Source organism: Miscanthus floridulus, chromosome 15, assembly GCF_019320115.1.
Source record: "Miscanthus floridulus cultivar M001 chromosome 15, ASM1932011v1, whole genome shotgun sequence".
In the NCBI taxonomy this organism is placed as follows: Eukaryota; Viridiplantae; Streptophyta; class Magnoliopsida; order Poales; family Poaceae; genus Miscanthus; species Miscanthus floridulus.
In genome coordinates this window covers 25,365,639-25,391,289 of record NC_089594.1, presented here as the reverse complement: position 1 = coordinate 25,391,289, position 25,651 = coordinate 25,365,639, and the positions used below count along the sequence as shown (strand labels likewise).

The 25,651-nt window shown below is 47.2% G+C and overlaps 1 pseudogene; it reads left to right on the top strand.

Annotated features, from left to right (window-relative positions):
* The first annotated feature begins 6,101 nt into the window (after positions 1-6,101).
* On the top strand, positions 6,102-9,987 carry LOC136508092 (ASI1-immunoprecipitated protein 2-like; annotated as a pseudogene).
* The last annotated feature ends 15,664 nt before the right edge of the window (positions 9,988-25,651 follow it).

The window sequence follows — 25,651 nt, the reverse complement described above, 5'->3', positions numbered from 1 at the left end:
CGGTCGGCCGAGCCTTGAAGGCAGCGCGGCCTGGTCGGGATGGCAGGCTGGTGTTGCCGCGCGGCATGCTTCGCTGGCGCATGGCGGCCACGCGGCGGGCGCGTCCTGACGCGGCTGGCCGCGTGCACGGTGGACGGCGCGGCACGCAGGAGCAGGGGAGTGGCGCGGAGGCAGGCTGGGCCGGCCTGAGCGGCTGGGCCGAAAGCGAGGTTGCGGCCCATTTAATAAAAAAAATATTCTTTTTCAAATTCTTTTCAAATCCTTTTTCATTCAAATGAAATTTTGAACTATTTCAAAGCAGTTTCAAAAGTTGGTGTAAAAATGAAAGTTATTCCATTTTTCAAGATCTACAATTTTTCTTTTATGACCAAAGTCAAATTCTAAATAGATTTTGAATTACAAAATAAAATCTATATTAATTCAAAACCCTAATTTTTGGAGAATTATTTTAAAAGCATAATTTGGCAAAACTTTGAATATGAACTTTGCTCCAAATTGCATCCTAAATATTTCCAAGTTAATTTAGTGATAAAAATCTCCCAGCTTCGCGGGCGAAGGCGTGGTGAAGATGTAGCGGGCTCCGGTGGTCAGGCGTGGCCGGAACGGCTACGCCGGCGATGGCGCGCGACAGAGCGAGCGCTACTGCGGCTGCTGCTTGCATTGGTAGAGGAGAGAGCGAAAAGGGATGGGCGAGTACGGTGCTCGGGTGTGGTCGGCCGAGCCTTGAAGGCAGCGCGGCCTAGTCGGGACGGCAGGCTGGTGTTGCCGCGCGGCATGCTTCGCCGGCGCATGGTGGCCACGCGGCGGGCGCGTCCTGACGCGGCCGGGCACGTGCACGGTGGACGGCGCGGCGCGCGGGAGCAGGGGAGCGGTGCGAAGGCAGGCCGGGCCGGCCTGAGCGGCTGGGCCGAAAGCGAGGCTGCGGCCCATTTAATAAAAAAATAGGAAAAAGTCTACTTAACCCCCACCTTTCATACTTGGTCTACTTCACCCCCCAACTATGAAACCGTCTGTTTTACCCCCTGAACTTTCCAAAACCGTCTATTTGACCCTTTAGGTGGTTTTTGACAGTGGCTTGCTACAGTAACAGTGGGTCTGCTGCAATAACGGTGGGTTTGCTACAGTGCCGTTGGTTTTGAATTTTCTTTTTTTTTAATTTATTTTCGGTGAATTTTTGAAAAATCACAGTAAATCATAGAAAAATCATAAAATAAAAAATCTAATTTTGTTGGACTCCACATGAGTAGATCTACATAATAAATATATAATACGGTATGGTTTAGTACAAAATGTTTACTGTAGCCTTAGATTAATTGGAAAATCTAATTTTGTCTGTAATTAATTAGAATAATTCATAGCTACAGCTTCTAGGTCCAATTGTGGTGAAATTTTTATGGTACGCTAATTATTATATGCTTGAACTATAGTAAAAATTTCGTACTCATTGGACTATGTATAACTTAGTTATAGATAAATTCTAATTAATTACAAACAAAATTGGATTTTCCAATTAATCTAAAGCTACAAAAAAAATTTGTACTAAAGCATACCGTATTATATATTCACTGTGTAGATCTACTCATGTGGAGTCCAATAAAATTAGATTTTTCATTTTATGATTTTTCTATGATTTTTCAAAAATTTACCGAAAATAAATAAAAAAAGGAAATTCAAAACAACGACACTGTAGCAGAACCGCTGTTACTATAGAAAAACCGTTGTAAAAAACCACCCAGGGGTAAAATAGACGGTTTTAAAAAGTTTAGGGGGTAAAACAGACGGTTTCATAGTTGGGGGGTGAAATAGACCAAGTATGAAAGGTGGGGGTTAAGTAGACTTTTTCCAAAAAAAAATATTCTTTTTCAAATTCTTTTCAAATCCTTTTTCATTCAAATGAAATTTTGAACTATTTCAAAGCAGTTTCAAAAGTTGATGTAAAAATTAAAGTTGTTCCATTTTTCAAGATCTACAATTTTGCTTTTATGACCAAAGTCAAATTCCTAATAGATTTTAAATTACAAAATAAAATCGATATTAATTCAAAACCCTAATTTTTGGAGAATTATTTTAAAAGCATAATTTGGCAAAACTTTGAATATGAACTTTGCTCCAAATTGCATCCTAAATATTTCCAAGTTAATTTAGTGATAAAAATAAGTAATCATGGCATCCAAACATGAGCATGGCATTTCACATTGTTTGAACCATAATTGAATTTCAATCACTTAAGCATCACATGAAATGATACTTCATTTCTTTCGAAATGAAATGTATGAATGATGCTTATGCATGAGGTGATGACGATTATGCTCATGGGATGAAATGGTAATGCACGCTAAACACCGAGGTGTTACATCTGCCACCAAAAGCTTATGTTGGGAAACAACACACTCCCTTGGTATTACCTTACAACCCAAGCATGCTCGTTTGTCCGTTCTTCTTATGAGGACAAAGTCAATCTGGTTATAGTGTTGTCCGCTACTGAAGGTCACTAGATGAGATTCTCTCTTTCTAAAGACAGTGTTGGCTATCATCAGGTCAAAAGCTACCGCGAAGTCCAGAACTTCCTCCCCCTCCTGATTCCTACTACCATACCCAAAACCTCTATAAACTGCCTCAAAACCTGCGCTTGTAGTACTTACATGTCCATTAAGATCTATAAAAAGCTTCTCACTACTAGGTACAACTCTAATCAGGCCATATAAGTCTTCTCAGAACTGTCTCTTAGCATTCTCGTCGAGGCCTACTTAGGGGACATACGCACTAATTACGTTCAAGACCATATCACCAATGACAAGATTGACTAAGATAATCTTATCTCCTTGCCTTCTCACTCCCACCACACTATTCTTGAGGCTCTTATCAATTAAAACTCATACTCCATTTCTATTCACAACTGTCCCTATGTACCAAAGCTCGAAACCTGTATTGTCCACCTCCTTCGCCTTCTGACCCTTCCATTTAGTCTCTTGAACGCATAATATATTTACACGCCTCCTAGTCGTGGTATCAATTAATTCTCTTAACTTACCTGTAAGCGACCCTACATTCCAACTATCTAAACGGATTCTAGTTGGTTCGACTAGCTTCATTACCCTTCGCACCCATCGACTCAGATGTGAAGACCCTTGCTCATTTTTCATTACACCCGGGCGCCGATGTAGCGCGCCACTAAGGATGTGACGACCCGATCCTTGCTCACTTGACACCGTGCCCAGGTTGCGACACGGTGTGTCATGAGGGTGATGACCCGGCCCTTGCTCATTTAACACCATACCCGGGTTCCGATATGGCGCATCGCTAAGAGGGCTACGCACCAATGGTTTTCTTTCAGGTTTCATCTCTATTAGAATAGTTAGATTTAATGTTGGCTCACCACGCCTATCACAACCCTCCTCCTTTACTAGGGCTTGGGACCTGCTATGTTGAGACAACATAGGCGGAGTGCCCATTCAATTTTGGATAAAATGGATAAATCGGATAGCGAGCCTTAATACTTGAACTACTTAAAATAAAATATGTTTTTTCGACTATGGCCAATTCAAGTTTGGGTTTTGGGTTCTATGCCCACCTGTAGCATAGGAGGCCGAGGAAGTTGCAGTGGCAAAGCGTGTGAACAACAACAACAATAACAAAGCCTTTAAGTCCCAAACAAGTTAGGGTAGGCTAGAGTTGAAACCCAGCAGAAGCAATCAAGGTTTAGGCACGTGAATAGCTATCTTCCAAGCACTCCTATCTAAGGCTAAGTCTTTGGGTATATTCCATCCTTTCAAGTCTTCTTTTATTGCCTCTACCCAAGTCAACTTCGGTCTTCCTCTGCCTCTCTTCATGTTACTATCCTGGCTTAGGATTCCACTACGCACCGGTGCCTCTGGAGGTCTCCGTTGCACATGTTCAAACTATCTCAACCGGTGTTGGACAAGCTTTTCTTCAATTGGTGCTACCCCTAATCTATCACGTATATCATCGTTCCAAACTCGATCCCTTCTTGTATGACCGCAAATCCAACGCAACATACGCATTTCCGCGACACTTAACTGTTGAACATATCGTCTTTTCGTAGGCCAACATTCTACACCATACAACATAGCAGGTCTAATCGCCGTCCTATACAACATAGTGGCGAAGCATGTGAAGCGGGAGGAAATGTTGCAACATGGAGAGGAGGGCTAAGAGGTGTAGTAGTCTAGCCTTGATGGCAGGAGTAGTGAGGAAAGGGAGGGCTTGAGGTCTGTTAGCGTGCTTTTTCTCCCTCTTTATCCGCTCGTGCCAGATGCCCAAACAATTGAGGGGGAGATTGCTCGATGGGAGATGCGACCTAGGGGAGGACAACCGTCAAGGAGGCGAGTCTAGTGGTATGGTGCTTGATTGGTGGAGGGGATGTGAGCTCGGCACGGGAGGCGCTACTGGAAAAGGAGCCGATAGGGGAGGGCAACATGGAGGGGAGGAACCTCAGGTGGGAAGAGACCCTAGTAGAAAGCCATCGGCGAGGTCGAGTGCCCCCTATCTTTCCTCACGCGGGCAAGCTCGACTCGAGTGAGAGAAAAGCTAGCCAATTAGGGGAATCAGATGAAAAGGGCTCGGTGATGGCAAATACAACTGTAGATGGGCGCAAAGTGGCAGTGAACAGTGCTGACTATGATGGTCAAGCGGGTGAATCACGACAAAGGCCCATCGTGGGGAGACGTCAATGTTCAAAAAGGCGCTCGCCTAGGCTCGTCTAGGCACGCTTCAACGCTAGGCGGAGGGGCACCGCCTTACCTAAGGGGGTAGGCGGAGGTTAGGCGGTGTGCCCTAGATCTAGGGCTGCGGGAGGGTCGACGGGAGGCGGCGAGCGCGCCAGGAGGCTAAAGGTGGGTGTGGGGGCAGCGAGGAGGTCGGGCAACGATGGGAAGGAGCTACGTGAGGCAGCGACAACCGGTGGGAAGAGGCGGTGGCAGCGGGCAGATCTGCAAGGTAGGGACATGTGGGGGCGGCATGGACGTCAGGCGGCATTGGGGGAGGAGGTAACGTCAATGGGGGCGGCAACGACCAGTGGGGAAGGAGGTGACGTTGAGCGCTGGTGGCAGCGCGGGCGAGCGACGGGCATGGCCGCGCGGGCAGAGTTCGGGAGGGAGAGAGAGACAGGAACAGAGAGGCTGGGAGGGGAGGGGACGGGATAAGATGACCATGGGAGAGTTGGGCCCTTAAATGGACCTTCTTTTTCTTTTCTTTTAAGTATTTATGCTTGTATTAGCCATTGCCTAGAAAAATGCCTTGAAACGCCTAGGCTAGCCTAGGCTCGCCTAGGCTCTAGGCCATGGGTCGTCGCCTAGAAACCGCCTAGCGCCTTCTTGAACTTTGGGAGACGTCATCTGTGATGTGGAAAAGTGTCAAAATCGGTCAACGAGGGTGACAGGAGTCTGGATCCAAGGTGGTCGGGCTTAGGGTGGAGGTCGATGGGCGGTGTTCTTGCTTGGGCGTAGAACAATAGGAGTCGAGTTGATGGTGGTTGGAAAAAACAACAGAAAAGTACGGTACTCCTACTTGACTCCTAGGAGAAGGGTGTAGGTAGGGAATTTTGGGGTGGGGTTTGCTTGAGAAACAAAAGGCTCCATCAATCTAGCAATGTCAAGGGGTTGACATTTGGCATTATAACTTGTTTTTTCAAAATTATATTGAACTCTTTCATGATTGTTATCAATGGTCGGAAGAATTTGATATTATCTTAACTATTGAGATAACACCAATTGCTTCGCCATGGCTACCTCTAGTGCTCATTAGGTTCGGCGTACACGATAGATCTTGGTGCTGGGAGTGGCAGAGAAGGAGAATTGCTTGGCCAACAGAGATTTTGAAGAGAAAGAATAAGAAAGGTGGGCCCTAATGCCACTTGTAGTCCACATTGGTGTAAACCACTTTTGAAACCAGGTAGAGGGCCAAATTTGTTCGGCATCGATAGTACAATGGTCAATCAACAATAGTCACTAGTGTTTGAGTTGGAGGGCCAAAATCAACGTCTAAACTTTAGAGCTAAAGCCTCCAAACAGGTAGTGTAAATTTAGCTCCAAACTTTAGCCCACCTCACATTAGAGCTTTAGAGCTCAAAAGTGAGCTAAAGTGCCCTAAAGTTTTTAGAGCTCTTAGAGAAGGGGATCCAAATAGGCCCTTATTTGATGGAAGCCCTTGCAACCTTGGTTGTCGTGGCGTCACTTATCGTATGACTTGAGCATCATTGTTTTATGCATGCTGAAGGGCTACACTAAGTGATGAAATGGCGGAAGCAAAATGAGTTCCCAAAGAACAGTGTCACCCTTATCCTTGGCCTCATCTTTGGCATTCAAGAAGATGTAATGGAGTTTGATTTACTGATATGTGTCGTAGAGGCATCGTAAAGCATGAGCGGCATGAACGGGTAGGGTTTATCAAGGGTGATATGTGTAATTTAATATGTGATGAGAAGTTGGGTCTCCTCATGATAGGAGCAACTGGAGTTCACACAATTTTTGGCTGCCTCTAGTTCGAGGATCTCATGGGCATGAGAATGCTAGTCTCTCTGTTTTTTTGTTGCTCCTCGGTAGTTGAGAATTGATAGAGGTTCATTTAGCATTTATCCAAACAACATTTTTGCAAGAGCTAATTACAATTGTATTTTTTCTAGACTAGAATTTACAACCACATGCAGCTTGTTGGTGTAAAAGATCACAAATCATGCAAACATAACCTTAGGTTGTTGGGTGGAATTTCGCTGAAGGGGCTTAGGCAAACGAAGTGAATTGTTGTGGTTAGTAGAACAAAAAATTTCCTTCTATAAAATTGTCCCATAAATATGATTGCATTAGGTGATTTATAACTTCTACACATGTTAGGGACCTATATGGGGTTTTGAGTTTTGGAGTTGCATGAACTTTGATGGAGTTGAATGTTATGAATAACTTGTTTTGTGGACATTAACATGAGACTTGATCCCAAGAACAAATTACTTTTGGTCTTGCACTGACATGCTCTTCACTCATCGTCATGTATGTTTTGTTTGTAGCATCCATAAGCCAATCTTGTACAATCCCTATGTTTTTGTTGCTTTGGGATTGCACAATGTTTTCCATTTATATGATTACCTTTCATGTAATCGAGGGAATAACTCGTCACTTCCTGTGTGACCATGATTTGTTCTTTTTGTAGTTGTTGCTTGGATGCAGTTGTTTTGAATATTGAATTTTGTTTCATTGCTTGTAGTTGGAGCTGATTTAAGTCATTAGAAAACTATGAATAGTCAAAGGAAACCTAATTCATCCTATTTTGGCCCGAGGCGACGCATGTCAACTAGATTGAAGGTGGCAAATGGATTGTCTTTGAGGAAACCTGAAGATAGGTTTAGATCGAAGCCTATGATGAAAATGCATAAAGAATGCCAAAAACATCGGGCAGATATGAAATGCATGAATTTATCCAAGAGCAATCACGTGTATGATCGGTGAGTGAATGTTGTGACAGAAGGAGCCAACACAATTTCTCCCAACGATACCAACATTGGGCCATCAAGTGCTTTAGTAGCAAAGAATAGCAAATCAGGATATGTGCTAGCCTCAAAGCATGCAAGCCAACCTACTACATTGAGGTTAGAGAATAGCTTGAATCCTTCATCGGATGTCAAGTGCTCTAAGCCCTCTAGGAATGCACTTCCTTTGAAAATACCAAAGGCTTCTGCCTCTTGGAAGTCAAAGGATGACTCAAATGCCATAGCGAGACATCTAGAGCAATCTCACCATATAAAGACATCTAGAGCAATCTCATGTCGAACTCACTTGAAGGCGATGCCAAATTTGATTCACAAGGCAAAGAATGTTGCTACCTCAAATCTAAACAATGGTGCCTTGGGTTCAAGGCGAAGGGGCCAGTCGAATTCATATAAAGGAGAAGACATCAATGTTGGGAAGGAAGACACTAAAACTTTAGAGCCCTTGAAAAGTGGAGAAGTCTCAAGAAAATCAAACATCCCAGTGGTAAATCGGATGGATCCTAACAAAGATGAGCCAAACAAAGTGAAGGGAAGCCAAGATGAAGTTGTCCCCAAAGAAGAGGGAATGAAAGGTCATACATGTGAAGGCCGTGTGGCGCGTGGCAATCGACATAAGCAGACGAACACAACAAAGACAAATGATGCTCCAAATTTTAGTTCATTGTTAGTTGAGAAGAAACACATGCAAGGTCTTGGGAGTAATTTGAGAGATAATTCATCCCATTTGTTTGGAAAGAATCATTGCGGACACCAAAGGGATGATCCATTCATTGAAGTTAACAGTGGTGCAACATTTTCTTCCAAACTTATAGAGAACCAAACTTGAAGTTGCCTAATAGTGTCCAATCAGTTGGAGGCAATGGGAAAACCAATGACGTCATATCTAGGAGGAGGAAACGGCCATTGTTAGAAGAAAAGGCTAGTACACATGTGCAAAAAGATCTTACTTGTAGACCAATGAAGAGGCGGAGATACATAGAAGCCAACGAAGATGAAGAAGGTAATGTCGGCGACCAGCATCCGGTGCATATTGAAGATGTTGAGCGGCAATGCTATTGTTGCTCGAAGCCTGTTGACATACCGAGATGGAGGTACAGTAGATGTGGAGTTTTCATTTTTACGTTCTGAAATGCTATAGTCTTCATATGCTAATGTTTCTTTTCTTCTTTTCTATAAATAGTGGACTCTTTAAGATAGATGGAAAGGAATACATATCATTGGCTGGACATTTGTCATCCAAATCTTGCGAGAAAGTGTGGAAATTGTCATCATTGCCGAAGGTGGTTCAAGTGACAAAGGTTCCTAGAATGGCAGCATGGCCTAAGATATTTAAAGCATCAAAACCCACTGGTGACAATATTGGCCTATATTTCTTCCCTCCTGAAATGAGGTGCCTTGCTTAGCCTTTGTATTTCTTTCCATTACTTGTACTTTCATTTCCTTGTGTATAAATGTCTAATCATCTTATATTCCTCCCTAGGCATGATGAAGAACTAGATCAACTGATTAATGAAGTCATGGATAAAGATTTGATCTTGCGAGCTGTTATTGGTGATGCTGAGATGTTGATATTCCCGTCTGTTCTACTGCCTGAAAGATATCAAAGTATGTGCTTTCTTTTGTAAAAATCTGGCCTCTTCTTGTAATACACAACATATCTAGTAATTTCCTATCTCATCAATCAATTTGAAGCGGAACTAATTATTAGATTATTGTATGCTGCTATTACATTGTACTGTTTAATATAATTGCAGCATTCCAAAGAAAAAACTACCTATGGGCGACGTTCAAAGCAAAAGAGGATAAAGGTGATGTAATTGTAGAACAGGAGCATGAGAAGGAAAAACATGTTTCAAACCAGCTAGATGAGGTATAATCTGAGGAACCAGATCAAGAAATGATTTTGATGAAAAGTGCCATGTTTTTGGAGAACCAGCAGTTTCCTGCTAAGAGCATTCAAGAAGTTGAAGCTTGCTGTGTTCAAGGGCCCACCAATATGTGGCTTGAACATGAATCTCCTGAAGAAAGAAGACTCAGAGACTCATCGCATCGAGCTGGCTGCACCACTGCAACATCTACTGCAGTTGCTAATGCTGCTACAGTTCCCACTGAAGTTACTTCGTTTACTACTGATAATGCTTCATTTCCTGCAAATCATGGACTGATCCGTCCAAGCATGGAAGTTCCCCCTCAAAGCAGTAGTGTCTTTGGTATTGTTGTTAGACAAGCTCCAAATCTTGAACCGGAAGTCAAGCAATTTATCCAGGAGATGGAACGCAAAGGTGCATTGGTCACTGTTATGAGGGGGAAGGCAATTGGTGGAGACCCATGGCCAAGCAACGTCACGACCACTATGCAGTAGTTGTAGAGAGAGTAGAGAGTAAACCATGTCAAACTGCAGTTGTTGTAGGGAGAATAGAGAGATTAGGGAGTACTCCATGAGTCTGACAACAATGTGATTGCTACGAAGAGCTGTTACTAGTGAAGCAACAGCAAATGTGCTGGGCCTTTTGGGGGCGGGAGGAGATAGTCAGGCAGTGGACTTTAGCTCTTGTTCAGTTTTTTGTAAGGTGCCTGCTTAAAGGACATCTGCTTGCAAGGTTCAGGTGCATGTAGTGGTGTTATTATAGTCACGCAGGTTTGGTCATATGATAATTTCTCCAGTAAGACATACCTTAGCACCTGTTATCTGAATGCTTGTCATTTCCCCAGTTGCAGTTGTGTGTACGTGGCATCTGAATTCTGATTGCTTTCTCGTCTCTTGTAATATTGCTTCCAACCTGCATACAATACACAAAAGATGCTTGGCTTTTATATAGCTTCCAATCCAATTGCTACCAAAAGTTACTGCTCCTGTTGCGATTGTGGGTATGTTCGTTCTTGCTCTGACGAAGATGAAAATCAACTACAGGTTAGTTGCTTCCTTCCTTCTGTAGCTGATGCTGATATTTACTGGAAGTTTGAATCAGGTCTCTCAATGATTGGATGCTGAGTGTATGTTGTTTATGCTGATGTCATTATTTGTTTCACCTTGGCTTACCTCACCTCAGCCTTTAGATCTCTAATAATGGTCAGACAAGTGACTCGTTTGGACTTTTAATAAACATTGTCAATATTCAGTACAAATTCTCTTGCCTTCAGGCTGCGGCATTTCGTTTTGCCTTTAGTCAGTATTGTTTTTCCTCTGAAATGAAGTCCCTATTTTCGATCAATGGGGTTGAATCTCTAACATACCAGCAGTTCCTGCTACCAGGTAAGAGATATATATCTTGTAGATATAGATCATCTTGTATGCGTAAACTAACTGTATCAGATCTCCATGCTTCGAGGATCTGATCGATATAACCATGCACTCCTTGGCTATATCTTTTCAGCCTTTTTTTTCTGACGATGAAATCAATATCTATCATTATGGCTATTTCGAAAGAAAAAGAGAACCTGCTTCCACCAGGTTTAAGATTTAACTCAGAATGGTTAATGCAAGTCATGGATGTTGAACATTTGGTCAATTTACGACTTATATTAATTCATAAATACGACTTAAACAATAGTAACAGTACCACTAACCATACTATAACAGCACCACTACTGCAGATAGTATTTAACAGTGCAGCAATCAAGTACGCTAAAAACGCTAACAGAATAGCATATGAACAATAGCGCACAGTGGGATTAGATTTATACCCTAGGGTGGGACTGCCGGTACCCGCGGACAGTGAGCCACCATCTTCTCCGTCGTTGGTGTTGGTGCGGCCACCAGTCCTCCTCGTGTCCACCATGTTGCAGAGGAGGTCGCGCCGGGAGACTCCTGCAGGTGCGGTGTCGGAGCAGTGGCACGGGAAGCTCCTGCAGGTGCGGTGTCGAATCAGTAGCACGGGAAGCTCCTGCAGGTGCGGTGTCGGAGCAGTAGAACGAGACTCTCCAGTCAGGAAGCAGAAGCCCCCGAACAGGAAACTGCAGACGGGGCAGCTGTCGCACCGGGAAGCCGGCGCTCCCCAAAAACTTGATTCCCCGCCTACCCGTGCAGGTACGCTTGACGGGGGAAGTTCCGGAGGCCTGCTACCGAAGCTCCCTGTGCGCGCAGGGAACTCCGGTCGGAGATGCAGACGAACAGCTCAGCGCTCAGATGTTGCGGAGAGGAGGAAGAGGAAGAGTCGGGTTTCGCGCAGCCGGAACAGGGGCGCCCTCCCCTCATTATAGCCGCGCAGTTACCCATCTGTCCGTTAGGCCCTATCGGGGGAATGAATCTGGACAGGGTGGTTGGGCGTTGGGAGTTGGCTGCGGCGGCTAGGGTTTTGGTTGGGCCAAGCGACAAAACCAGGCCAAACCAAACCAAACCAGGCCACGCCCACGGCCCGGCCCGGCGCGTCGCGTCGCGCGCGCGCGCGGGCGGGCGGGCGGCACGCGCGTGTGGCCTCCCGGTTCTCCCTCTCAACTTGTCTATGTGAGAGTCCTAAGACTCACTATTTAAGTTGATAACCTTTTTAGTGAATTTCCCATATGGTACTAATCACTTTTCCACTTAACAATAATTGTGGGCCTTTGAAGTTTATTTGATTAATTAGAATAAATAATGGGCCTGGCCCAAATTAATCTAACAATCCCCACCAAACTTTAGAAGTCCACAGTTAATGTCTTCAGATCTGAGCTTGTTTGATATACCAGTGTTTCGATAGAGACTGTTAAGTTGAACATCCATCTAGAAAAGGAGTTTACACTCATTTACAACTGACCAATGGATTATGTCTTGAATTGACAGTTTTGTGCAAAGTGAGGCTCACTCGATTCCTTTACTGATACTAGGCTGCCTGTAGCATCCCCTCTGGTTGGAGCATATAAGTCATACTCCTGGCCTATTCATGAGTATCTAAAGATCACCCAAATCTCATAGATTACGACTAGCAATCGAACTCACATAGGTGTGTTCCTTTAAGATGCCCTGTAGGCCAACATCTTTGCTTCTCATTAAGCCACTCGGATCACATTGAGGTATTTACCAACCTGCCATACAGATAGGAAGAGAAGTGCATTACTCAAGAGATTGACCTTTATTAAAAAGGGTCTCTTCCCTCAGTCTACCCATAGCTTGTTTCACCATCCTAATTCACGGGATCTCCGATCACATAGGACAGGTTGCCACCACGATAGAACTTCATATGGGTCTCAGTCCCATCTCACTCGATGCACTATCTATCACATTACGCGATAGTCCCTTAGTAAATTGATCTGCCAGATTTTTAGACGTATGGACATAGTCCAATGCTACTACTCTGGAGTTTCTCAATTTTCTGACAGATTTTAACCACCGCTTTACATGCCTAGTGATCTTCATGTTGTCCTTTGAACTGTTTATCTTGATAATTACTGTTTGGTTATCACAATTCATAGAAATTGTGGGCACAGGTTTTTCAACCACCGGCAAATCCATAAGGAGCTCACGGAGCCATTCAGCCTCAACAGTAGCGGTATCAAGTGCTGCAAGTTCTGCTTCCATTGTTGACCTTGTTAAGATGGTCTGCTTGCAAGACTTCCAGGAAACAGCGCCACCTCCAAGTGTGAATGTATATCCACTTGTGGCTTTTAACTCATCAGCATCAGATATCCAATTTGCATCACAATAGCCCTCGAGTACCTTCGGGTACCCCGTATAGTGAATGCCAAAGCTCGACGTTCCCTTTAGATAGCGCAATATTCTTTCAAGAGCACGCCAGTGATCATCTCCCGGATTTGAAACAAACCGGCTTAATTTGCTCACAGCAAATGAGATGTCAGGCCTCGTTGCACTAGCCAAGTACATTAGCGAGCCGATGATTTGGGAGTATCTCAACTGATCCCTCATTATTCTTCGGTTCTTTCTCAGGATCACGCTTGGATCATAGGGAGTGGACACGGGCTTGCAGTCACTATAACCAAAGTGACTCAGTACCTTTTCCACATAGTGAGTTTGTACAAGTGTTACCCCACCATTTTCTCCCCTTAGAAGTTTGATGTTTAGTATCACATCAGCCACTCCCAAATCCTTCATGTCAAAGCTGTTTGACAGAAAGTCCTTGACTTCCTCAATCACATTGAGGCTTGTCCCAAAGATTAGTATGTCATCCACATACAAGCACAGGATTACTCCTTCTCCCCCACCATAGCGGTAATACACACATTTGTCGGCTTCATTCACAACAAAGCCAGCAGATGTCATAGTTTTATCAAACTTTTCATGCCATTGCTTAGGTGCTTGTTTTAGGCCATACAAAGACTTCAATAATTTACACACCTTTCCTTCTTGACCTTCTACTACGAAGCCATCAGGCTGATCCATGTAGATCTCCTCATCTAGCTCCCCATTTAGGAAAGCCATCTTAACATCCATCTAATGAACGAAAAGACCATGAGACGCAGCCAGGGCAAGCAATACTCGGATTGTGGTCAATCGGGCCACTGGTGAATAAGTATCAAAGAAGTCCTCGCCTTCTTTCTGGGTATAACCCTTAGCTACAAGCCTTGCCTTGTACTTTTCAATCGTACCATCAGGCCTAAGCTTTTTCTTGAACACCCATTTACATCCTACAGGCTTGCACCCGTAAGGACGATCAACAATCTCCCAAGTTCCATTGGTCATAATTGAATCCATCTCACTTCGCACTGCTTCCTTCCAGTAGTCAGCGTCGGGAGAGGAAAATGCCTCAGCAATGGTGCTTAGAGTGTCATCCATGAGGTATATAGTGAAATCATCACCAAAAGACTTTACAGTCCTCTGTCTCTTACTCTTTCGAGTAGCTCCACTATTATCCTCCTCTGGATTCTCAACACATGTTTGTTCAAGATGTTCTGTTGGCGCCACGGGGGAATCAACAGGTTTTTGACTAGATGTGCTAGGTTCATTTCCTCTCATAGGAAATTCATTCTCAAAGAATGTAGCATCTCTAGACTCAATCACTGCACCAACACGCATGTCAAGTACTCTAGAGGTTACAACTAGGAATCTATAGCCGACGCTGTGTAAAGCGTAACCGAGGAACACACAATCTACAGTTTTTGGTCCAAGTTTGCGCTTTTTGACGATTGGCACATTCACCTTGGCCAAGCATCCCCAAGTGCGTAGGTATGAGAGAGTCAACCTTTTCTTTTCTCATTCCTCGAATGGTGTTACTTCTTTATTCTTTGTAGGAACTCTATTCAGGACATGACATGCCGTCAATATAGCCTCACCCCACCATTCGTTGGAAAGTCCCGCAGTGTCTAACATGGCGTTAACCAAATCAGTTAGAGTGCGATTCTTTCGTTCGGCAATCCCATTGGATTGGGGGGAGTATGGAGGCGTCCTCTCATGAATAATTCCATGTTCCTCGCAGAATGAATCAAACTCATGTGAAAAGTATTCTCCCCCACGGTCAGACCTCAACCGTTTGATTTTTCTTTCCAATTGGTTCTCTACTTCAGCTTTATAGATTTTAAAATAATGCATTGCTTCATCCTTTGTTTTTAGCAAGTACACATAGCAAAATCTAGTGCTATCATCAATAAGAGTCATGAAATATTTCTTTCCTCCTTTGGTCAATACACCATTCATCTCGCACAGATCAGAATGAATGAGATCTAGCGGTGCCAAATTTCTCGCCTCTTTCACAGCCTTGTGAGGCTTGCGAGGTTGCTTCGCTTGAACACAAGCATGGCACTTAGATCCTTTGACCAGATCGATTTTAGGGATTAATTTTAAACTAGCTAAGCGCGTCATACAACCAACGTTGATGTGATAGAGTCGGGAATGCCAAACATTAGACTCATTATCATTTCTCACATGGTTCACAATTTTATCACAAGAATCCATCAAAGAGAAGCGGAACAAGCCTCCGCTTTCATAGCCTTTTCCAACAAAGGTTCCATACTTGGATACAACACATTTATTGGACTCAAATACAAGTCTAAAGCCATCTCTACATAATAGAGATCCACTAACGAGATTCTTCTTGATGGAGGGGACATGCTGCACGTTCTTTAGCTGCACGATCTTTCCCGAAGTAAACTTCAGATTGATCGTACCAACACCAAGTACAGCAGCATGCGTACCGTTTCCCATCAGCAAGGAGCAACCTCTTTGTTCCCGATAAGAAGAAAACAAAGAAACATCAGAACAAACATGAATGTTAGCACCCGTGTCAACCCACCACTCAGGCGAGAGACAAACTGAAAAAACTGTAGGTAGATGATTACCGTACCCAGATCCTCCAGATTCACTAACAACCATGTTTGCGGACTTCTTCTGCTTGTCCTTGCGGTCAGGGCACTCTTTTGCCCAATGGTCAGATGCACCGCAGACAAAGCAAAGGCCCTTTTCTTTTTCCTTGCCCTTCTTCTTAAAAGTTGCAGCTTTAGGCTTGACTGCAGGCCTGTTTTTCTTCTTCCTCTGTGCGGCATGAAAGTTCTTCTTTTGCACCAAATTGGCGCTAGAACTTTCCTCATGCGCTTTCTTGCCATGAGTGTCCTTTGCCCTAACATTCTCCTCCACACCAAGAGTAGCAATGAGATCAGTCACACTGAACACTTGCCTCCTGTGCTTTAGAGTAGTGGCAAAGCTCGACCAAGTAGGTGGCAGCTTAGCGATGATACCGCCGGCCACAAACTTGTCAGGTAACTCACACTCATTGTTCTGGAGTTCCTTTGCCAGCATCTGTATCTCATGAGCCTGCTCTACTACAGATCGGTCATCGACCATCTTGTAGTCATAGAACTTCTCCATGATGTACAATTCAGTGCTAGCATCGGCAACACCGAACTTGGCCTCAAGTGCATCCCACATGTCCTTGCCAGTGTCCATATCCATGTACACTTGCACCATGGTTTCAGCTAATATGCTGATGAGACCCCCCTTGAACAAGTTATCTGCCTCATTGAACTTAATCTCCTCCTCGTCAGAGAAAGGAGGTTCAATGCGCTTTCTCTTGATCACGTGCTCACAACGCATACCAGTGAACCGTAGCTTGGAGCGGACATGCCACACTTTATAGTTGGATCCATCATCTTTCAATGGTGGTGGTTTTAGTGACGCAGCAAAACTAGCAGCCGAAAATGACCTATCAAGTTTTTGGATTGTTGAACATTTGGTCAATTTACAACTTATATTAATCCATAAATACGACTTAAACAATAGTAACAGTACCACTAACCATACTGTAACAGCACCACTACTGCAGATAGTATTTAACAGTACAGCAACCAAGTACGCTAAAAACGCTAACAGAATAGCATATGAACAATAGCGCACAGTGGGATTAGATTTATACCCTAGGGTGGGACTGCCGGTACCCGCGGACAGTGAGCCACCATCTTCTCCGTCGTTGGTGTTGGTGCGGCCACCAGTCCTCCTCGTGTCCACCATGTTGCAGAGGAGGTCGCGCCGGGAGACTCCTGCAGGTGCGGTGTCGGAGCAGTAGAACGAGACTCTCCCGTCAGGAAGCAGAAGCCCCCGAACAGGAAACTGCAGATGGGGCAGCAGTCGCACCTCAAAAACTTGATTCCCCGCCTACCCGTGCAGGTACGCTTGACGGGGGAAGTTCCGGAGGCCTGCTACCGAAGCTCCCTGTGCGCGCAGGGAACTCCGGTCGGAGATGCAGACGAACAGCTCATAGCCGCGCAGTTACCCATCTGTCCGTTAGGTTGGGCCAAGCGACAAAACCAGGCCAGGCCACGGCCCACGCCCACGGGCGGCGCGGCTCGGCGGCGGCGGCGCACGCATGTGGCCTCCTGGTTCTCCCTCTCAACTTGTCTATGTGAGAGTCCTAAGACTCACTATTTAAGTTGATAACCTTTTTAGTGAATTTCCCATATGGTACTAATCACTTTTCCACTTAACAATAATTATGGGCCTTTGAAGTTTATTTGATTAATTAGAATAAATAATGGGCCTGGCCCAAATTAATCTAACAATGGAGTCGTACTGAAAAGTGAAAACCCCTTCTAAGGCCGCTGGGCATGGAACCTCAGCTCTCCTGAAAACCCAAAACTCCAACTTGAAATCTAGCGTCCTACTGTCGCTACTTCATTCACTTCCCTTGCTACGTTTGTGTATGATGTGAATTGATCCATCCGAAATTCCGAACGTCCTGCCCCAAGCATTCTAAATAATTAATTAATAACTCAAGACAATACCTTAAAATAACTCACCGCAGTGGCATAGTACTTGTGGGTCGGGCAGAAAAACGTTGTCGCTAGCACCGCACTCTACTTTAGTCTTTTTTTTTAAAAAAAAACATGAGAGAAGGCAACATAGAATGCTTATAACCAATAAATTATCCTAGAAATATGTTTAAATATGCAAATTGATCTACTTTTAGTGTCTAATAATATAGTAGTGCCACAAAAAATGGTATAAGGCCACCTAAAACCCGAATAGAGCAACTATGACCGAATAGAGTCAAAATAAAACCAAATTTGGTTAATTGAAAATTTTTGGTTAAATCGGCCAGCTTCGGTTGATACTTTCCCGGAATTATTAAGGCCTTGTTTCGATTTTGAATAATATATAATTTGCAGTATGAAATGGAATGATAATAATCTGGTTAATTGATTATAATAACATGGTTTGTTTGAAAAGTTATATTATTATTGGTACAACAATAATCTCTGATCCTACGTTAAATGTGGATTGTAGTTTTGTTATAATATATTTATTGGATTATAATAATCTACGTTGTTTAATCATTTAAGGTTTTGTTTTTTTTCTCAAACCATGACAGTTGGAGAGGATTGGACAAGATTAAGGGGGAGATTTGTACTTGTAGAGGATTAAGTCTCCTTCAGTCTCCTCTATCTTCTTGTTTCGGAACCAAATGAACAAGCCTAAAAGATTAGTACTCCCACTGTCCTAAATTATAATTTGTCGGTGCGAAAAGTGACCAACTAGTAAATATTTATCGTTTTGCCGTACGTTGTGATCGGATGTGGTCTACCACTCAATGACACATGGTTTATACTGGTTCAGGCAACGTGCCCTATGTCCAGTCTGAGTCAGTCGGTGACTTTATTCCTGAGCCCAGGTGCTCGAAGTTTGCTGTGGGTTACAAACGAGAGGGAGTGAGATGGGGATATCAGAGGTCCGGTCGGACTCCGGACCGAAGGGCCAAGAGTGACAGGAGCTCCGACATGCGCTAAGTGTTCGAACGTATGCTTTGTCTGACTTTAGAGTTCTAGAGCCAAGCAGAGGAAATCGGAATCAAGTGTCTGAATCGTAGGTTGGTTCTTCGAATCCTCCTATGTGAATCGATCGTCCTCCTTTTGGAGAGAGCGCATCCCCTTTTATAGATGAAGGGGACAACTTTACAAGAGAGAGAGAGTGTGAGAGAAAGAGAGTGTGTGTTACCTAGTCTTGTTGCCCACGTCGTCGGGTACAAGATGGTTTGTAGGCGCCCATAACACTGTTGACACCTAGATGCATGTGGTAGGCTCCATCGTCTTCTTCTGGTATGGTAAATGTCAGCGCCTACCATACTGTAGGATAAATGTCGGTGCCTACAACAGTGTTCGTGTTCTGACATGTCTGGAAGGTTGCGGAGCATCCTTCTGACATGGCCTGACAGTACTGTCCTGCAGGTGTGTAGGGTACGGTCCTCGGTATTGCAGTTGACTTGAGAACCCTGCCTTACTCGCTCCGCTTGATTCTTTAGGTCCTTACTGAGCGGGCATCCCCGTTCGGTCGTTTCCCAGTCGGCTCCGACCACGCCAGTTGGAGAAGAGCTGTAAGCTGAGGTTTGGTGTACTTGCGATCGGAGAGGCGGGCCGGAGTCAGAAGCGAGCGTTGTCTCTCCTTGGCCAGGCGTTCTAGTTGGAGAGGCGGGCTGGAGTTGGAAGCAAGCGTCGTTCCTCCTTGGCCAGGTCTTCCGGTCAGAGAGGCGGGCCAGAGTCGGAAGCGAGCGTCATTCCTCCTTGGCTAGGCCTTCCGGTCGAAGAGGCGGAATTGTCCTTCTGGCCTGTCGTTAGGTATTTGGGCTGGCCTAGGAGTTGCGCGTCATTCGCAATGTCGTCTGCTGGGCCGAGCTTTTGCTGGGAAGCAGATCCATTAGGGAACCCGGGTTTATGAACTCTACAGGAGCCCTCGAGCCCCCGGGCGATTCGGGTAGAATCGTTTGGGGGATTTTTCATTTTGACAGCGGTTGCGCGCGAGCGCACCTGCGGGTGTAGCCCCCGAGCCCCCAGGCGATTCGAGTAGAATCGTATGGGGGGTTTTTTGTTTCACCAGTGGGGGAATTTTTTGTTTTGACAGCGGATGCACCCGAGTGCACTCGCGGGTGTAGCCCCCGAGCCTGCGTCCGACTGGTGAGTCAGTTGGAGGCTGAGCATCTTGTTACTCTTTCCTGGGGCCGTAGACTAGCGTTCGAGGTGTTCGCCCATGTGCGTTCCCCCGCGACCTACATGATCGGTTGATTTCCTGAGTCGGTGTCGAGCGACCTGAGCCCCTGAGCCCCGTTGGGCTTGGTAGGGGTTGGTCTAGTTTTGTGTGTAACCCCGTCCACGGTTTTCGCAACCGGAGGGGCTAAGCTAATGTCGCTTGCCTCGATGGCTTGAGTGACGCGCTCAGTGAGCTCGCTAATGGGTATGCTCGAGCGGAATCTAGGTCCATCATTTATGACGGGGTCGACATAGCCCTCATGTGGCATTCCACTGCTCCTTAACCTGTGTCCCGACAGATGGCTAGGTCATTCCAGAGACCGACTCAGGTGGCCCGCTGGCCTCCCCTTGATGGAGATTTGTGGGCATGGCTCGAGGTTAGGATCGAACGAGAAGGTTGAGATGACCTTGTCTGCTTTCGAGCAGATTGGGCGAGGGCCACTAGGGCTCATCTGTGTTTTCTCCCCTGACTCTGTTTGACACAAGGTAGCCTCGAGCCCTTTGTGGGCTAGCCTTCGAACCCCGGTTGGTCATCTCTGATGTTGAATGAGGCAACTGCCACTTCATGACGCAACACGAAGCGTTGTGATGCATCAATTTGCATATGCGATGCCTCGGATGTATGGGATGAATGAATGACTGTATGAATGAATGTGTGAATGCGTGTATGAGAATGGATGAATGAATGATCATGCATCAGAAAAAATAAAGTAAGAGGGATTGGTAGAGTTACCTTGATGACTCGAGTGATAGGCTTGAACAGTTTTTATCGGATATGTCTGAATGGGATCCGTGTTCGTCGTTCGTGATGGAGTCGACATGGCCCACATGGGGTGTCCCTCTGCTCCTCACCTATCTCTCGGCATTCGCCCGAGCCATCCGATCGACTTAGGAAGCCTATTGATCTCTCCTTAGCGGAGATCCCATTGTTGGGCCCTTCCAGGTCCTGCCTGGGAAGGTGGAGGGCCGCCTATGTGCGGGTACGCCTTGTTTCCCGCGCCCGGCGTGCGGTAGTGGTGGGACATGCCCAGGCCACGTCCCATCTAACCATGCGCTGTCTCATCAGGTAGGGCGCATCCCATTGGTCAGGACGCATCCCATCACGTTCCTATCTGCATTGAATAAGGGAAGGGGGAGGTTTTTTTGCCCCAACCCTTCACCTTTGTCCAACTGTTGCATCTCCTCCTTAAATAGGGGAAGGGAGAGGGTTTTCATCTCATTCCTTCACCTATTCCCTAACTGCCACCTCTCCTCCCTCTTCCTTCTCGCCAAGAGCATTCGTGTGCCGTGGTGGTTCCTAGAAGAAAAAGGGTAGAGCGAGGGAGAGGAGAACTCACTGATCTATTTGCGAGTCTAAAGCGAGATGTCGAGCTAGAGGCCATCCAATGTGGATGAGATGGTGCTGGCCACCTTCGCTGAGAAGGGGCTACTTCCGCCGAAGGAGGTGGCGCACTAGAGGGCTCCTGTGGAGGAGGCTTTTTTGTGACCTCGGGCCGATGAGGTTGTCTCCTTCCTCGCCTTCCATGAGCATGGGCTAGGATATCCCGCGCACTAGTTCCTGTGTGGGCTCCTTAATGAGTGGGGCCTAGAGCTGCTGCACCTCAATCCAACTGGGGTGCTGCACGTCGCTGGCTTCATGACCATCTATGAGGCCTTCCTCGGGATGGAGCCGCACGTGGACTTCTTCTGGCGGATCTTCACCGGGCGAGTCTTGCTGGAGGGGAAGCCGCCTAGGACTGCGCTAGTTGGGGGCTTCACCCTGTAGAAGAAGCCGAGTTCATCGGGCTCCTACCCCATGTACACCCCCTGTGACTCCAATCGGGGGTGGCATGGGGAGTGGTTCTACATTCGAAACCCGGCAGAGGCGCCATTCCCGCCGTTCACCGGTAGAAGGCCGTAGAGGTGGGAGAGCTAGTCGTGGGGCCCCTCTAGCTGGTAGAATAAGCTAGGGATCATCGAGGCGGAGCTCTAGAAGTTGTTGTAGCATGGCCTCGATGGGCTACGGGTGTTCCACACCTTCTTCCACCATCGGGTCGCCCCGCTGGCGAAAAGGACGCGGCCGATGTGGCTGTACTCTAGCCCGATGGACCCTGACCACACGTTGCTGGTGGAGTTGGTGAAGTATGAAGTCTAGAGCTGGCTTGATCGGGTGCTGCAACTAAAGGCCTAGGAGACCCTCGAAGGAAAGCCTAGACCTCTCCATGCTAGGAAGCTGCCCAATCTGGTACATTCTCCTCTCCTTATTCTGTGTCCCTTTCAATCTTGCTCTCCTATAATTTTGACTTCAAGTCGTCCATTTCATAGGGACCATCGGTTATAAATCCCGGCCGCATCTTCCAAAGGGGTCGAAGGGCGTGGCTCGACAAGCTGCCCTGAAGGAGGCGGTAGTCATGAAGAAGAAGAGAGCTGAGAAGGCTCGGAGGAAGCACAGGAAGGTGATGGAGATCGCCCGATAGGTGCGGGCTGGCAAGAATCAGAGTGACATGGAGGCGGAGCTCGAGTCGGAGGACCCCACGGAGGTGGGTGGCGACACGAGCTCTTCCGAGGATGAGGGTAGCTAGAGTGTTGTTGTGACTTCAGTGGAGCGTCGCGAGCCTACGGCCATGTCCGCCGGCGGTGGGCAGGAGGTAGAGAGGCACGGCGATGTTCCTGCGCCAAGGAAGCGCGCCATGAGCTCGGACGCCGTTGGTGAGCGGGAGGCGAAGCGGACGTGGTCGCCGTGCCCTTTGGAGGATCATCGGCCTTGCCCCCACATGCTCCGGGCGTGGTGGGGTAGGCTGGGCGGTCGAAGGAGCGGGCTCTCATCCCTGCATCTTTGGGGTCGGCGCATGTGTGCGACCCACAACCGGGCGATGCCCCGCCAGCTACTCCAGTGGGCGCGCCTCGAGCCAGTGGTCGCGGTGACTCACGGGCCGATCAAGAGCCGGCCTAGTCAACGCCCCCACGGTTGAAGTGAGGGGGCATGGCTTGTGACCTGTGAGTGGGCCTCGTCTGGTGGGCCCATTGCTAGTGGGTCAGGGCTTTAGAGCCCTGCCGCTTACGTCTCGGTATGCATTCTTTGTTTCTTTTCGATCTCATAGTTTGAGTTTTTTTAGCGCGACTGACCTGTACTTTCTGACAGCGGCCAAATACTGATGGGACTGAGCATCGCCCTGCCTCCCGTGCAGGAGGAGTGGAGACCTAGCTTGCAGCGCATCGCGACGTGCGGTGGGGAGAGCAGGGTGGCATGCGGTGTGACCTTCCCCTCCGAGGGCTACGCCCTCCCGACCGGTCGTAAGTACGGTGGTAGCGGCGGTGACGGTGTTGGTGGTGATCCCGATGGCGACCATAGAGGTTGGGTTAGAGGTGACCCTTGCGACCCCTCCCCCAACAGTTGTGGTGGAAGAGAGGAGGGAGACTGGGCTCCCTGTCTTGCCCGATGGAGGGACGCACGACTCGCCCTCCTTGTCGGAGCTGTCGGGGTCAGGAGGAGACGCAGCTAGACTAGAGGCAGAACAACTACCAATGGGCCATGAGGTCAAGGAGGTGGAGATCCCCTACCCCGATGAGGTAGGCACCAGGGTGGAGCCACCAGCCATCCTGCCATTGTAGGAGCTAGTGGTGGTTTGGTCATCAGCTAGGCCTTCCAGTGGGTCGGGGGTGACCCGCGAGCTAGTATGGCCCTGCCTTAGTGACCCGAGGAAGGTGTGGATCATCCCTCGGGATGAGGAGGAGGTGTAGCTCTAGGACGTACTTGGGGGGAGAGGACTCATGATGGAGTCCGATCTCGCCTAAACCAAGGCGAGGCTAGAGGAGGCCTTGGAGCGGGTTAAGGTTGCCCATTAGGCGGTTATAGTTGACCTACCCCGCATCATAGAGGTATGTTTTCTATGTTCATCCTTGACTCCTTGGTCTTTCGCTGGTTGCCTCAGCATGCTTGCTTCTCGTTTTGTAGGGTCTAGAGGAGACATCGAGCCGCAAGTCCTGTTTCCTCCAGGAAGAGCACGCTCGGATGTAGCGGGAGGCCATGGTGTCGCGTGGGTCACCGAGCTGGAGCGCTAGCTAGATTTCACCCACCATGAGTCCCAAGACCAGGCGGCAAAGGTGATGGAAGCACGGGCAGCGGAACTACTCATGGTGGAGCGGGCGACTGCCGCTGAGCGAGGACTTGACGCGGCAAAGGTCCACCAGGCAGAGACCAAGGCGGTGCTCTGGAAGTCCCTAGCGAAGACCGATGCGGCGCTCCAGGAGTCCCTAGAGGCTCTAGAGTCAGAGCAGAAGGCCCAGTCTGAGGTCGACCAGGAAGTGCTCGCACTCTGGGGCTAGGTGCTTGGGATGGAGGAGTCGAATGCTCGGCTGCGTGAGCAGGTGACTCGATAGGAGGAAGGACTCTCCATCCTTGAGAACACCCGCCTTGGTATGTACCTATTCTACTTTTGGTTGATGTCTTGACTTTTCCTTTCCCTTGCTTCTAAGCCTGTCATCCTTCTTTTAGAACTGGGCAGAAGGGTTGGGCCACTGGAGCGGGACCTGGAGACGGCCAAGGCGATGATTGGTCAGAATGCAAAGGCACTAGCCAAGTCCCTTGAAGAGCAACATGCTCTCGAGGGGGAGCTCGACCAGATCCGCAACGTCGCCTAGGTCATCATCTCGGAGGTGTTTAGGTCGGCGCCGAGCAGCAGCATGCCCGCTATCCGACTGGCGGAGGTCCCGAACAAAGTTTGGCCACTTATCTCTAACGGGATGTTCTATGGGACGTTGGGGGTGCTGACTTTGGTGGCGACGCATCACCCGGACCTAGACTTCACCGCCATCTATAGCAGGTACGCCGATGGTTGGAACTTGGATGCCATCCATGCGCTCAGGGAGAGCTTGTGGCCATGTGCATAGATGGTGGCTGAGCAAGTCTCCGCGTAGCGGGTGATGGATGCTCACTGCGTGAGCGTAGCCAAAGGTGCGTGTCCAGAAGACATCATCCAGCCTGTGGATGGAGTGGAGCTTGGGTCGAAAGCGAACATCATCCCACCTCCGACTGAGCCGAACGTCGTCCCATCAGAGACCGAGCATCCCTTATCTTTGCCGGTCGGGCTGATAGCCGATGCTGTCGGGTAGCCGCAGTAGTATTTAGAGTAGAAAAATTGTCAATATATGTAAGGGATAAGTTCATGGGGGAGCCCCCTATGTAAACATTTTTGTATCCATGAATACATCAACTTCGTTTTGTGATCGAATCACTTCGTAAGGGGAAGCTTGTCCCATCCGTTCCTTATTTTTATCCTAGCATAACTCTGTTTTTATTCTTTCTTTTTCGCACCTGCCCGTTTGAACCATAGGCTGCAACCTTAAGAACCCGGGCATGGCCCACAAGGCTCAACTGCTTGTAACCGTAGGTCGTGGTGGGGTGTGATCAATCGGAATATTTAAAGCAAAGTTACATAAGGTATTTAAAGGAACAGACTACCCTTTTGTTCGGGTAAGAAGGTATTTACCATATGATAGTAAAAAAGAGATGTGGTATCACACCCCGTGGAACCCTCGAGCGACCTAGGCCGAAAGTGTTCGGGCCAGGGTGCTTTGTAGGAGCAAACGTTGAATGAAAGAAAGCGGTAAGACCAAATTTTTAGGGGAAGAAACGACGTAACTATTTGATGTTCCAAGTGTTGGTGAGAACGTTACTGTTGTCATCCTTCAGTCGGTAAGTGCCCGGTCGGATCACCTCGGTCACTGTATAGGGTCCTTCCCATGGTGGAGAGAGTTTGTGTTTCTCCTTGGTTGATTGAGTCCTTCGAAGCACGAGGT